At 41.9% G+C, this 12,020-nt stretch overlaps 1 protein-coding gene across 10 annotated transcripts in view; it reads right to left on the bottom strand.

Moving 5' to 3' along the window:
* The window catches only part of elavl2 (ELAV like neuron-specific RNA binding protein 2), a 39,249-nt gene extending 27,498 nt beyond the window's left edge, over window positions 1-11,751 (bottom strand). For 2 of the 10 annotated variants that reach the window (XM_076035462.1, XM_076035467.1), the window contains exons 1-2: window positions 11,447-11,751; window positions 5,322-5,420 (exon numbers count right to left, since the gene is read on the bottom strand). The gene's annotated coding sequence lies outside the window, so the exon portion shown is untranslated. Of the gene's footprint in view, window positions 1-5,321; window positions 5,421-7,207; window positions 7,313-8,379; window positions 8,724-11,446 lie in introns of those variants that run through there. The other 8 variants (XM_076035460.1, XM_076035466.1, XM_076035461.1 and 5 more) reach the window with 6 other exon arrangements.
* Between the last annotated feature and the right edge of the window lie 269 nt (window positions 11,752-12,020).

Here is a 12,020-nt window from a genome sequence, read left to right as displayed (position 1 = left end):
GTGGGGGGGGTGGATGGATGGCTCTGACCTCAAACACACATTTATCCACCGACGCAGTCTGCAAACACAATCAAGTCAACTTTGCACAAGAAACCTTCCGATTGAGCAAGCGGTCCACAGCTACTTCCAGCTCTGTGCATGAGCCACGTATTGCCCTTCAGCTGGTGGAGCTGCTAGTGCTAGTGCCGGTGCTGGTGCTGGTGCTGGCTCGCTGACTGTGACCATTAATTAGATGAAGAAGTGACTCACGGTGAAACTCTGGGGGACGAATTTCACAGCTGATATAATCCCGGAAAGAAACGGTTGAAAACCTACCGACAGGAAGTCCATTAGAATATGCTGACACACTGTGCACGTACATACACACATTGATCAGAGTCTAAAGTAACACGATAGGGGAAGAAGGGAGCAAAAACAGCACCGTCCATCCTGCTATGAAAGGCGATGCTAAGCTACTCCACCCTCATTCTGATAACAAGGGAGTGGCTTTAAAATGAATTACAAAAACAACTACCGCTCATCAACTCGTTCAGGAAGCCGTCGTAACTGGTGAGACTATAAAATTAAGCATCATTTCAAAAAGCACAAAGGTTATACTTACATTTGTTTTACATTCATAAAACAAATCTATTATCAAGACTCAAGTTCACCTTTTTTTGTGGCTTTGTGCCATGTGATCCCTTAAATTATCGATAATAACCATACGTCAATTACCAGTCACTGACTGACAGTTGCTCATTCTGGTGATGATTCACTAGTATTCTAGGAAACAGATTTAGACTAAAAATTGTGCAACTTCAATAATAAAAAAATAATAATAATTAAAAAAATTAAAAAGAAATTGTCAAAAAGAAGCAGAGCCTCGCAGTCTCCTTTAGATGAATGTGAAAATAAATGTGCACGAAGCACATTTACAGCAAGCAAAATAGTAAGCTGCAAAATTATTAATAAAGACGACACTGTGACACTCAATTGAGTTCACGACATGACGACAAATATTTAACCCAGTGCGTCCGTGTGAAATAAACAACAAGGCCTGCATGCACGTTAGGACCAATTCCTTTCCCCAATCTAAAACCACTTTATATAGAAACTGCCAGGAACGCCCAGAATTGGTCCGTCACTGGACATAACATTCTAACGAGCAGTTTGTATGCATTTACATTTTATAACTAGCTACCAAGTCAACAGTGTTTCATTTTAATGTTACCCACAATCCCATTTTTTGCAAGACTAGTTGAAACCACATTTGGGATGAGGTAATTTCAAATGGCGTTTGGACGGCTGCGTCTCAGTCTGAACACCTCCAAACACACGGCTCGGTTTTGACTGTCCGTGATGTCACTCCACACAACAGAGAGAGCGCCATTTGAGGTGCGGAAGCTGTGAGGTAATGGAGCAGACAGAAGAAGTAGAAAAGACCAGTTCCTGGACAGAGGAGGAAACTCATTGGCTCATCAGTCTGTGGGGGGGCGGGGGGCGGTAGCTCCATTCAAGCCAAGCTACAAGGCATGCGTTGTAACGATCGCAACGAGTGCTTGCTGTCACAATGATATGACATCGCACACTGCACGCGCTGGGCGAAGCCTTCCGCTCCAACGTGGTTGCTATAGAAACCTGTGAGGTGGGTCAATAACGTGGCCTCAGTCTGAACAGAGCCAGATCTCATTTGGACACTTGCTAGAAACAGTGTGGACCAGTCAGCCCTAAAAAAAAAAACAGATTTGAGAAGGAATCTGATTGGAAGCAGATTTCCCTGCAGTCTGAACGCAGCCTTAAAGCAGGGAGGCACCAATCAATCTCTGCTACTGGGGTCCTCGGAGGATTAAACTGACCGAGTGTGCAGAGTGACGAGCTACAGAGTGAAGAACTCCGCAGAGCGGACGCCAACATGCACCGCTTGTCCTTGAGAGCCAGAGCCCAAGAGAAACCATTTGAAAATATCCCAGATGTGACAGGCCTGCCCACACACTGACACACACACAAGGGGGGGGGGGGGATGCTTCAGTGTACGACACTGGCTGGCATGAGCAGCCTGGCTGGGAGGAATTAGGTGTAATGCAGGAGGAGCGGCCGACCCAGTTCTCTCTGATGCGGCCATCTGCAGTTTACCTCAAACTCAAAACTCGACTCCAAGTTTGGATAAAAATAGCCTCAATCTACATTGAACACATTAAGTTTCCTTTGAACCCTTTTAGCTGCTCAGTGCAAACTGGCTTTGTAGAAAACGGACTCGACAAGGTTTGGATTTCAATTCTTTCTTCTTTTTTTTTCTTAAATGACGCAACCTTGTTTAAACCGTACATCATTTTGTTTTGTTTGAATTCAATATAAAGTTTTCACATTCTCTCGACAGTTATCTACAAACCTACAGTTTACGTTTCAATCAGCTGTATTATATCTTCTGAGGTCGTTAATTGCTGGTTTATCTCTGGGCAGGAATGGTGCCCCAAAACGCCTCGTGCACAAATGCTTAGCACTTCCTCATAAACTATAACTAAGTCGCAATGCAACGATTGCATGAGTAATTTGAGTAACTAGAGTACAAAAAAATAATTGTTCCATCTGTGTGTCACAGATCAGGTGTTTAACTTTAAAGCTCACACTTTGCACGGACTCCTTTTAGTGTGACACAATGTGCTTGCGTCACAGGCCATGCAACCCCTGCAAAGCGGGAGAAGACGGAAGCGGTCTTTAGGCAGCCTGTGTGTGTGTGTGTGTGTGTGTGTGTGTGTGTGTGTGTGTGTGTGTGTGTGTGTGAGAGAGAGAGAGAGAGAGAGAGAGAGAGAGAGAGAGTGAGAGTGAGAGAGAGAGAGAGAGAGAGAGAGAGAGAGACCGAAAACAGCGAAAAAGAGCCAACGCAGCAAAGCGAGAGTATTAAAAGGCTGAGACGGAAGCAGTCAGAGGTGTGAGATCACTTTAAATTAAAAATTAAGGACAACATCATGGTGTGTGTGTGTGTGTGTGTGTGTGTGTGTGTGTGTGTGTACATTGCGAGATTGAGCATTGTACCATAACAGGACAACTTCAGGGCTGCAGCACCTTCAAAGAAAACACCCATTTGACGGCATGAACAGAAGTTCAACATAGAATCCACGATGTGAACGTTAACATTGCTAATGTTGCGTTAGTCCAAGAAACGTTATTATGAATTCTGACTAACATTAAGCAGTGGCGGAAAGCAACTACTGTTGCTCCGTAGTTTATGTCGCATCAGTCAAAAAATGCGTCGTGAAGAAGAAACCATAAGTCGCAGGACTTTGAAAAAAAGTGAGACTTATAGTCCGGAAAATACCCAAGTACTGAAATACATTTTTTTTTTTTTTTTACTTCACTTGAGCGGGTTAGTATTTCCATTTTTTAATACTATTACTTCTACTCCACTACATCTCAGAGGCAAATATTGTAGTTTTACTCCACAACAATTACTGTCAATTTACCAGTTACTTTGTAGCTCTAGATTATCATTACATTACATATGTTGTGAGCGTTTAGATCTGATATTAACAGCTTAACCGTACCACATGTCTATTAATCCTAGTTTGCAGTATATTGGATCAGTAAGGCCTTTTGTATGATTCAAAATATGAAGTATTTCATGATTTTTTTCCCCACCCGTTTTCAGTAAAGCATCAGTCTCTGATGGACAAGTTTTTGCTCCGAACACCAGCCTGAACCCCTATACAAGCAGCAACTGTACTGACAGACAAAGAATTACATTTATTACATTTTTATTCAATTTTGTGTCTCAGGAAATCTTAAGTTGGAAGTAATTTTATTTTTTATTGGAATTTGACTGAAACTGTTTATTCCTTTGCATAATAAGCTTGCAATAAAATGTCAGTTTCTATTTTTATATATACATGTGTATATGTATATATATATATATATATATATATATATATATATATACATATATACATATATATGTGTATATATATACATATATATATATACATATATATGTGTATATATATACATATATATATGTATATATATACATATATATGTGTATATATATACATATATATGTGTATATATATACATATATATGTGTATATATATACATATATATGTGTATATATATACATATATATATATATATATATATACATACATCTCATAGATTTGATGAGATGAGATAGAAACTTTATTTATCCTGAGTGGAAATTCACAGTTCACAGGATTTTAAGACCCCACGTTTCTGTACGGTGACTGAAAAAGAAACCGTTTACCTTTAAAAAATCTTTGCAATTCTTTGAATAGTTGACACAGAGTCATATCTGACCACGGCATATGACGCCAGACGCAGAATATACTCATTCAAGTGCAAACCTCTGCTTTCGTCGCTGAAATGTACCTGGATGGCGCAAGCACCGTCACACATCTTCCACTCACGCAATCAACTCACTTGAAACCGTGCAAGTCAGTTGCCACAAGCGCATGCATCACCGCCTGATGGCGAAATATCCAAACATTAAATGTAAAAACTGCAGCATGGCTTCTGCGGACCTGCTTAAATGCGCAGACAGACAAAAAGAGCACAGGCTGCGGGGAGCCTAAATCAAGTCACCCTACAAAACGTGACACTGATGTGACAGTTGTGATGCAGACACAAAGTCAGCTTGTTGTTCCATCAGCATATCACTGCCACAGCACTAAAACAAGCTGTTGGTCGATACATTGACAAAATAATCAAATGTTGTCAAGTTTATGCACGAGGGTCGGTGTCTTCATGTACGGGGTTAGAGAAAGAAAAAAAAAAGAGTAATTTATTATTAAAAATACCGACAATGTGACGCTTAAGCAGCTTTGATTAATATTAGAAGCTGACACAGTGGCTAAATACTCCATTGCACATTTATCAATCCAAACTTTTCAAGAAAAACTAAGCTCAACTGTTTATTTAGCGGGGGACAAACTAGCCGTTTGAGTTTCTGAAAAAGACAAAATCAAAAGCCTACTTGTCCAGATCACAGATCAACAATCTTTCTTCCGTCTGTAAAAGCAAACATGTGGAAAATGTACAACACCATTTCCTGCACGACCTCCCTCCAGGAAGCTCACGGCACCATTTTAAAAAAAAAAAGAAAAAAAAAAGATATGCAACACCAACAGAGGGCAGGAGATGTGATTTGTAAAAGCTGCCATGATGCAGTGACAGTATCAAGAGCGCCGCAACGCTAGCCTCCAGCTACAAACCGCACACGCTGACAAAGGGCCACGCTGAGGCTCACCAACAGGGCGGCCTACACGGACTCACCAGTCCAGAAACAATTGCAGAGGTGGCTGTGGAAGGATGAAGACAGGTGGGCATGTACCAGGTCAGCATGATGGGGGGCGTTAGGGGGACGGATGACGTGGAAGTCCGAAGTTTGCTCACCGTCCTATATTTTAGTCGCCCCGTCAGCTGACTATATCTAGAAAAGCAGGTAGGAATAATGTATAAAGTTCAATAATGTATAAAGACAATAATGCTTGAATAATGAACCATTATTGGGTTCAATAATGTATAAAGACAAGCATCAAGCAAGACCTCATCTCCTGTCCCCCTGGCAGGAGGCAACAGGGCTGCAGAAACCACCATAACATTGTGGGGGGGGGAGAAGAAATAAAATATTATTTTAAACTTTTTTTTTTTTTGGATTGTCTGTCATCCTCACCCAAGACCATACATGTCCAGAGTACTGGCTAACTCCTGGTGAATATACTGGTCAGCAACTTCCCCTCCCCATCCCTCAGTTGCTCCACCTCCCTCGTGCAATCCCTCCATTAGCTGCTGGCTCTGCAATATGTAATCTTTTCATGCCCCACCAGCTGTAAATTACTCACCGCCAACTGCCAGGTATAAATCAAGATGCCTCTGGCTCCCTCAAACACCGCATTTTCAATATTGAAGGCCAGAAACAATGCTCAATGCTTTGCATGGGCAGGGGATGAAAACCGCAACAGAAAGGAATTGGAGACACAGAAATGTGGTTTTGTTCCTGCCATGGGTCACAATCTCTGAGACTGCAAAACCTACAACAAATCTTGTTTGTTTTTGTTTTTTTAAACCTGGAACGGGCTTCAGGAGAAACAATGCAATTTAATGAGCCGTTTGAAGCTGAAGATCACAAAGATGATCTTGCCTAAGACTTTGTGGCATCCAATTGAAAGAAATATAAATGTTAACACCATGCAAATGTCAGTCCACGTTTTCTGCACATCCCAATATCCCAAATGGTTTCATATCTTTCTTAAAATCAGCCCTGATGTGATGGGTGAACGCTAATAAATACAAACTGGTCTGCTCCAGAGCTGGTCCTATCGCCAGGGCTCAGTGCCAAAAAGCTCTACATTCTGAGGTATGGTGGAACAATATGATCACATCCATACAAAGACAATTTGCTCGTTAAAGCAAGTCAAAAAAAATACATTTGTAAAGGTGCCACATTGTCAAGATGCCAAATGTCTGTTGGCTCGGCCAAAACACATTTAAGCGCGTGTGCGCGCGCGTGCGTGTGTGTGTGCGTATAAAATGCATTTCACAGTCCTACTCTTAGTCATGTTTATTTATTTATACATTATGTATCTATTTATGGATGTGGGGGTGGGTAGGGTAGAATAATTTATAATTAAAAAAAAAAAAACCTTAAACAGAGACGATGCTAGCAAAGCCCGTTCAATCAAGTGATAACAATTCCATTTTCAAGTCAAACGCATGTCTGCCGAGGTGGAAGCGCCGCGGGGCAGCAGGTGAGCTGCTTCAGCCTAATTGGCTAATCGGGCGCACCTGCGCCACCCCTGCACTACCTGATTGTTTGCGCCCTGGCCGCTAAACCTAAATTACCCCGCTGTGACTCGGCAAATTCCGCAAAACTATGACCACAGGTATTAAAAGTCGCATGTCTCCGTTTCTTAAGCAAGTTGACCACGAAGGTGCAAACCCGGTCAAATTAACCAAATTAAGCATTGATAACCAGTCACTCCCAATTACTCGTGCAAAGTTAAACACGAGTTGCACATTGGTGGAATTATGAACCAGTGCGAGTTTTCTTTAGTAGTATCAGCACTCCCGCGCTGTTGTATGACGAGGAGGGGGGAGGACCTGCAGCAATTTTGCATTGCTAGCTGCTCTATATTTTAAGTTACACAGTCCAGTTGAGTCACAATACAGTTGGGGCTATGTGTCCTCGTTTTGCGCCGCCGTTCAGCAATGTCTTACCTTATGCTGTTACTTCGACGATGTGAGTTTTATTAAGGCACTGTCTGCGGGCAGCAAACTTTCGGGCCGCAAGGTTTCGCTCACTTGAAAATGGGGCGTTGACGGCGATGCGGCCTCCCTTAGTAAACTAATCCCAGTGGCAGCCAATCAGCGACAAACATGGGTCACAACCCCGGAAATGCACCATTAAATCATTATTGATTTGCTGCGGGTGTAGGTTTCTTTTCTTTTCTTTGCCAGAAAAGCTTGCCGTGCTAGCCAGCGTGCACGTTCGGGGGAGCAAATAACAGATGTCAAGCAAGTCATAAAATCACACTATGTCAATGGACAATGGAATTAAACGCCAGTTACAAATTAAAGATTGTTTAAAAAAAAAAAAAAAAACCACCAAATAAATATGTTACAATAAATATACGTTTAATTATTCGCCTCTTAAAAGCAACCTTTGGCATTAAGACGAGGATAAAACATGCAGATGCAACTAAAGCAGACAAATCTTTCCACAACTTCCGCTGATAAAACTTAAACATAAAAAAAATTTAATGCCATACAGTCGCTCCAAGAAGCGCAACACACGGTGCTCGACAGCACTGCTCCTTTCAGAGTTAGACTCCATCAAGCCTCAAGGCTATTTTGTATTTCAGACTATTTTATATATTATATATAGAGAGAGAGAGCTTGATAATGGCCTCATCTTTAAAAGAAAGCCGTTGAACGCCGTTGAATGTCTGACTTGAACATGAACATATCGCGGTGAATGTCTCTCTGAATAAATAATTCCTTCGTTATTGTGGCTTTGACATCATAAATAGAGTAAAATCAGCTGCTGGTCCGCGGATCCCTACTCCACCAAAAAGGTCTTTGTGTCCACAAACCAGAGCACAGGATGCTCCCGATTTCCAAAGACACATTTACAGAGAGACATCTCTCCTTCTCAGGCTTGTCGCGTACCGAGCTCAGAATGTTCCAAAACACGGCGGGAGGGAAAAAAAAAAAAAAAAAATCAGCCGTCAGCGGAAACATGAATGCATCTCGGTGACTTTGAGACCCACGTTTGCATGCGGTGAGATGGTAACGGTAGATGCATGATGCGTCCTCAAGGAGACCGACACACGAGGAAAGTAAAAATCACCGATTTCTCTAAAAAAAAATGATCCAGAAAAATATCTTACCGTTTCTACAAATGAAAGTTAGGGACGTCCTTAGGGCAAACAATCTCAGAATGAAACACCTGGCCAATAGCTCGCAATAAAATGATGGATTCCGCTCTCTCGGATCAAACTTGAGAACATAAAAAGGCAAACACAAACAAGATAAACTGAGGGAAATGAAATATATTTATTAAATCAAAGCACAGAATAATTAAGTTCCTTTATAGAAAATGCATGAAACAAAAGGAAAAAGGGTAAACGGAATAAAAGAAAAAAAAAAAAAGAATCAAATCATTGGAGGGGGGAAAAAAACGCCGGCTTCTGCCTGTCTCGCTCTTTACAGGTGCGCCGCACAAATACGCCACATTACCGAGTGGAAAGCAACGCGAGAAAGAGCCGCTCTTTAAAAGGAAGATAGTCCTGCCGGCGAATATATAGGGCCGTATCACAGCGCGCCTATACCTCTCCGCTCCCTCCGTTTCATCCATTCAACCTACACACCAAGCGCGCATCACACGCGGAAGTATACCCAGAGTTCACCGCGTGCGATGCGCGCACTGAGCTGTCTGCGCCGCCATTGGCTCTGGCGCGCCACAGCCGAATCGCGGCGCAGCCATTCGCCGCGGCGGCCATCACTCAGGGCTGTCAAACGGCTCTCTTTCCTAAATATGGCATCTGAAGTCAAATGTCGCCTCGTAGAAACACGCACGGCGCACGCAGGCGGGGAATAATACCGCTTCTCCTTCTCATTTTTAATCCCTCCTCCCCTCTCAGCAGCCGCGTTTGACTCAAACGTCGCCACACTGTCTGCAACATCATCGGGGAGGAGCTTCCTCTCCCTCCAACGGGTCACTGATGTGTTTTGTTAAATTAATAGGAGGTCCACATGCACGCTAACAGACTCCAGTGTTTGCACTCCCTGCTCGGGAAATACTGCTTCCGCAACGTGCAGTCGAGCGTTCAGCACCACGGACAGCGCAGCCGCCAGCAACAGCACAGCAAAGGCGCGGAGTCAGCGGCACGCCTCCTACTGCATGCCCCCGGGAGGCGCAGTCAATGATCGGCCCTGCAGACGTCAGCGATCGGCTGGAGAGCAGTGAGAACGTGGGCGTTTATTTAACCCACCACCACGACTGCTACAACGCATTCTAAACAACGGCAAAGCGTCGTCTCCAAGCTTCACTCGTAGTAGCCTGTGTCATTTTCTCTTTTTTGAAAAGCAAGAGTTCAGTCCGCACAGATACTAGTGGAAAAACTGCTATGCTCTCGCAAGGAGCATATATATGTATATATATATACATATATATATTTTTTTTCCTCCTGGTGTTATCCACTGTGAATAAATAATAAAAATCATTTCCTTTAATGTCTCATAGATTGTCTCACAGACAATAGTTGGATCAGTTCTGCATAGAGAAACTTAAAAATTCAAGTGACCATGTTCTTCTACAAGAAAAAAAAAAGTTTGTTATGAATGTTGCTTCATAGTCTTATTCAAAGCCTAAATGTATGTGATCAATTCAGGGTTTTGATAGGACACCCTTAATTGATGCAAATAAAATCAAATAATCAAATAATGCAAATAAAATAAATATTTAAATACTGCATGTATCGTCAGATTTTTTTTTCAGGAGATGCCTTTTTAGCTTTCTTTATATGTACATTCTAGTATTGAATAAAACCAAACTATTAAGAAGCATTTAAACGTTTCAGACACTATTAAACAACATTTGCATGCGTCTAAGGCAGGGGTGTCAAACTCATTTTGGTTCACGGGCCACATAGAGGAAAATCTATTCCCAAGCGGGCCAGACCGGTAAAATCATAGTATGGTAATAATAACGTGAACAACTTCCAGTTGTTTTCTTTGTTTTACTTCGTTCGTGTTCTTTAAGCACTCTGCATCAGCATCAGCGTTGCCAACTCCTCAGTAAGGAAAGTCGCTATTGGGCTGTCCTGAAAGTGGCTAGAAGTCACCAAATGACGTCATCGTCTAATTTGCATAATTGTCAATTTGCACTTGATCACAACGTAATGACAGCAGGAAAAGTCGCTAGATTTGTCGCTAGTCGCTTTTGACCAAAAAAAAAGTCACCATGGGGAGAATAGCGACTTTTTTGTTGGAGAAAGGCGCCAAGATGGCAACACTGCTCTGCATCAGCTTTGTCTGTTTCGACAGAGACATTTTGGGGTAATGAGAGTAGCCAATAGGAGACGTTCTGAGGCAATGAGGGCAGCCAATAGGGGACGTGAGTGGCTGTACTTTGTGCCGATTTGCTCAGCCCCAGTATTGAGTTTATTTGCGAAGCAGAAACGATATTGTGACACCAAGTGGACACAGCACTTTCTTTCACTGATACATTGCAGTCTTTATAATTTGCAAAATCATCTCGCGGGCCGGAAGAAAACAGTTTGCAGGCCTGATCCAGCCCGCGGGCCGTATGTTTGACACCCCTGGTCTAAGGAAAAATACTTTTGTGTGTCAATACAAAATCCAAATCTTTCAGATTACAGAAGTTAAATGTAACCAGAATGATATTGAAGTGAAGTTGAAGAAAAAAGCGTATGTGGACTTGGATTGACGTCAGATGTTGAACTCTCTTCTGTCTGACTGCTGCAACTTCATTCATGCCCGCAAATATCAATTAAATCCTTAGCATTTAGACAGAGCATGAGAAGCTTTAACATGACAGAGGACATACACTTCTTGGCCCAAATTTTTAACAATTACTGTGAGAGTGTGTCTTTGGGAAATGTCAGGACGACTTGCTAGGGAAGTTTGAATATGTCTATAAGATCACGGTAAGGCTCTGTACATTGAATTAAACTCAAATAGGTTAGAGAAGAAAAAAAGCTAATGTAGAAAATTCACTTTTTGTGGTCAAATTCCCTCACTTCAGTTGCTCTGATTGTTCTAAAGTTGTCCAGCAAATGAAGCCTACATTGACATTATCACTGTGCAGACATAAGACACAAGACACATAAGGGGTTAAACCATTGCTAATACTCCTGTTCAGTGCTATTTTTCATGTAAGTCTACTTTGAATATAGTATTTTACTGTGAGGCAACTGAGGCTAAATACCTTACCTGGCTTGCAGCAGCTTGGGTGCAGCACCATCTCCCTGTGAGGCCCCCACAGCATGCTATAGCACAACCCAGGAGCAGCGGAAAACATCCATGCTCGAGACGAAAAGATAAGAAAATCACCAAGGGAAGTTACTACTTCTTATCACTTTTAGATTGTGTGCATGCACTGTTGTCTGTTTTGCTTTTAAACAGCCACTGGACATTTTTCAAAGCAGCCTTTATTTTGTTGGTTTAAAACCATGTTTGGTGCTCATGTCAAAAGGACTTCCTGGTTAAACACACACTATGAAGCCTGGTGAAGTGGCAACCTGCTTTCAGGCCACGCCCACAATGGAGCTACCCAGTGGGTGTGGCCCAAGAGATATACCTTTAAAACAAAAAAAAGGACTACAATGTCCTTCATTTGTCTTTTATTTGATTCAAAGATCCAATGTTACACCAATTTTATTATTCTTATTTTTCATCATGGGCTCCAGTGGGGCAACCTCAAAATAATAACTCTCAAAAAAAAAGTAATATTGACTTCTTAGCTAATAAAAACTATTAAAAAAAAAAACAACAAAAAAAAAACAAA

Source organism: Nelusetta ayraudi, unplaced genomic scaffold (genome assembly GCF_046127955.1).
Source record: "Nelusetta ayraudi isolate G7.1 ecotype Tasmania unplaced genomic scaffold, CSIRO-AGI_Nayr_v1 ptg000042l, whole genome shotgun sequence".
Classification (NCBI taxonomy): domain Eukaryota; kingdom Metazoa; phylum Chordata; class Actinopteri; order Tetraodontiformes; family Monacanthidae; genus Nelusetta; species Nelusetta ayraudi.
Note: the sequence above shows the minus strand (reverse complement) of the source record. Positions and strands in the feature narration are given on the sequence as shown.